This window comes from Schistocerca nitens, chromosome 10 (assembly GCF_023898315.1).
Source record: "Schistocerca nitens isolate TAMUIC-IGC-003100 chromosome 10, iqSchNite1.1, whole genome shotgun sequence".
In the NCBI taxonomy this organism is placed as follows: Eukaryota; Metazoa; Arthropoda; class Insecta; order Orthoptera; family Acrididae; genus Schistocerca; species Schistocerca nitens.
The window spans coordinates 173,078,490-173,082,398 of record NC_064623.1 but is presented as its reverse complement, the minus strand read 5'-3'; positions in this window follow the sequence as shown (position 1 = coordinate 173,082,398).

Here is a 3,909-nt window from a genome sequence, read left to right as displayed (position 1 = left end):
GCTATTACATTGTAATGTCACAGCCGACGAGAAACGTTATGGCTCACTATGGCTCTGCGTTGCATATACCACTTGTTAAATATTTCTGAAACTTAAATAGTACTACGGCGACCTCCTTGTATCAGTCACACACTGCTACAACTGTTGGAATCATCAAGATCCTTGGAAATGACAGCGAAATTTGGAACCCACAAGGAACAACTGCGAATCATGTGATAGGACGTATCATTTTTAGTGGCATATGTCTTTAAAAAGCGAGTTTAGGTCGGTAGCAAAGGTCGTTTTTGCCGCAGGAGGCTCATTCGGTGAGGGAAGGAGGGCTGTAAGGGGAGGAGGAGGCCCACATTTCTCCAACTAGTGGAGAAATGTTAAGCTAGGTTCTTTACCTAGAAAGCTATAGATTGCTATTACATTGTAATGTCACAGCCGACGAGAAACGTTATGGCTCGCTATGGCTCTGCGTTGCATATACCACTTGTTAAATATTTCTTAAACATAAATAGTACTACGGCGACCTCCTTGTATCAGTCACACATTGCTACAACTATTGGAATCATCAAGATCCTTGGAAATGACAGCGAAATTTGGAACCCACAAGGAACAACTGCGAATCATGTGTTAGGACGTATCATTTTTAGTGGCATATGTCTTTAAAAAGCGAGTTTAGGTCGGCAGCAAAGGTCGCAATTGCTGCAGGAGGCTCATTCGGTGAGGGAAGGAGGGCTGTAAGGGGAGGAGGAGGCCCACATTTCTCCAACTAGTGGAGAAATGTTAAGCTAGGTTCTTTACCTAGAAAGCTATAGAGAGCTATTACATTGTAATGTCACAGCCGACGAGAAACGTTATGGCTCGCTATGGCTCTGCGTTGCATATACCACTTGTTAAATATTTCTGAAACATAAATAGTACTACGGCGACCTCCTTGTATCAGTCACACATTGCTACAACTATTGGAATCATCAAGATCCTTGGAAATGACAGCGAAATTTGGAACCCACAAGGAACAACTGCGAATCATGTGTTAGGACGTATCATTTTTAGTGGCATATGTCTTTAAAAAGCGAGTTTAGGTCGGTAGCAAAGGTCGCAATTGCCGCAGGAGGCTCATTCGGTGAGGGATGGAGGGCTGTAAGGGGAGGAGGAGGCCCACATTTCTCCAACTAGTGGAGAAATGTTAACCTAGGTTCAATTCTTAGAAGGCTAAAGAGAGCTATTACATTGTAATGTCACAGCCGACGAGAAACGTTATGGCTCACTATGGCTCTGCGTTGCATATACCACTTGTTAAATATTTCTGAAACATAAATAGTACTACGGCGACCTCCTTGTATCAGTCACACATTGCTACAACTGTTGGAATCATCAAGATCCTTGGAAATGACAGCGAAATTTGGAACCCACAAGGAACAACTGCGAATCATGTGTTAGGACGTATCATTTTTAGTGGGATATGTCTTTAAAAAGCGAGTTTAGGTCGGTAGCAAAGGTCGCAATTGCCGCAGGAGGCTCATTCGGTGAGGGAAGGAGGGCTGTAAGGGGAGGAGGAGGCCCACATTTCTCCAACTAGTGGAGAAATGTTAAGCTAGGTTCTTTACCTAGAAAGCTATAGAGAGCTATTACATTGTAATGTCACAGCCGACGAGAAACGTTATGGCTGACTATGGCTCTGCGTTGCATATACCACTTGTTAAATATTTCTGAAACATAAATAGTACTACGGCGACCTCCTTGTATCAGTCACACATTGCTACAACTGTTGGAATCATCAAGATCCTTGGAAATGACAGCGAAATTTGGAACCCACAAGGAACAACTGCGAATCATGTGTTAGGACGTATCATTTTTAGTGGGATATGTCTTTAAAAAGCGAGTTTAGGTCGGTAGCAAAGGTCGCAATTGCCGCAGGAGGCTCATTCGGTGAGGGAAGGAGGGCTGTAAGGGGAGGAGGAGGCCCACATTTCTCCAACTAGTGGAGAAATGTTAAGCTAGGTTCTTTACCTAGAAAGCTATAGAGAGCTATTACATTGTAATGTCACAGCCGACGAGAAACGTTATGGCTCGCTATGGCTCTGCGTTGCATATACCACTTGTTAAATATTTCTGAAACATAAATAGTACTACGGCGACCTCCTTGTATCAGTCACACATTGCTACAACTGTTGCAATCATCAAGATCCTTGGAAATGACAGCGAAATTTGGAACCCACAAGGAATAATTGCGAATAATGTGTTAGGAAGTACCTTTTGCAGTGGAATATGTCTTTAAAAAGCGAGTTTAGGTCGGTAGCAAAGGTCGCAATTGCCGCAGGAGGCTCATTCGGTGAGGGAAGGAGGGCTGTAAGGGGAGGAGGAGGCCCACATTTCTCCAACTAGTGGAGAAATGTTAAGCTAGGTTCTTTACCTAGAAAGCTATAGAGAGCTATTACATTGTAATGTCACAGCCGACGAGAAACGTTATGGCTCACTATGGCTCTGCGTTGCATATACCACTTGTTAAATACTTCTGAAACATAAATAGTACCACGGCGACCTCCTTGTATCAGTCACACATTGCTACAACTGTTGGAATCATCAAGATCCTTGGAAATGACAGCGAAATTTGGAACCCACAAGGAACAACTGCGAATCATGTGTTAGGACGTATCATTTTTAGTGGCATATGTCTTTAAAAAGCGAGTTTAGGTCGGTAGCAAAGGTCGCAATTGCCGCAGGAGGCTCATTCGGTGAGGGAAGGAGGGCTGCAAGGGGAGGAGGAGGCCCACATTTCTCCAACTAGTGGAGAAATGTTAAGCTAGGTTCTTTACCTAGAAAGCTATAGGGAGCTATTACATTGTAATGTCACAGCCGACGAGAAACGTTATGGCTCACTATGGCTCTGCGTTGCATATACCACTTGTTAAATATTTCTGAAACATAAATAGTACTACGGCGACCTTCTTGTATCACTAACACATTACGACAACTGTTGGAATATTCAAGATCCTTGGAAATTGCAGGAAAATTTGGAACCCACAAGGAACAACTGCGTATCATGCGTTAGCACGTATCATTTGCTGTGGCATATGTCTTTAAAAAGCGAGTTTAGGTCGGTAGCAAAGGTCGCAATTGCCGCAGGAGGCTCATTCGGTGAGGGAAGGAGGGCTGTAAGGGGAGGAGGAGGCCCACATTTCTCCAACTAGTGGAGAAATGTTAAGCTAGATTCTTTACCTAGAAAGCTATAGAGAGCTATTACATTGTAATGTCACAGCCGACGAGAAACGTTATGGCTCGCTATGGCTCTGCGTTGCATATACCACTTGTTAAATATTTCTGAAACATAAATAGTACTACGGCGACCTCCTTGTATCAGTCACACATTGCTACAACTGTTGCAATCATCAAGATCCTTGGAAATGACAGCGAAATTTGGAACCCACAAGGAATAATTGCGAATAATGTGTTAGGAAGTACCTTTTGCAGTGGAATATGTCTTTAAAAAGCGAGTTTAGGTCGGTAGCAAAGGTCGCAATTGCCGCAGGAGGCTCATTCGGTGAGGGAAGGAGGGCTGTAAGGGGAGGAGGAGGCCCACATTTCTCCAACTAGTGGAGAAATGTTAAGCTAGGTTCTTTACCTAGAAAGCTATAGAGAGCTATTACATTGTAATGTCACAGCCGACGAGAAACGTTATGGCTCACTATGGCTCTGCGTTGCATATACCACTTGTTAAATACTTCTGAAACATAAATAGTACCACGGCGACCTCCTTGTATCAGTCACACATTGCTACAACTGTTGGAATCATCAAGATCCTTGGAAATGACAGCGAAATTTGGAACCCACAAGGAACAACTGCGAATCATGTGTTAGGACGTATCATTTTTAGTGGCATATGTCTTTAAAAAGCGAGTTTAGGTCGGTAGCAAAGGTCGC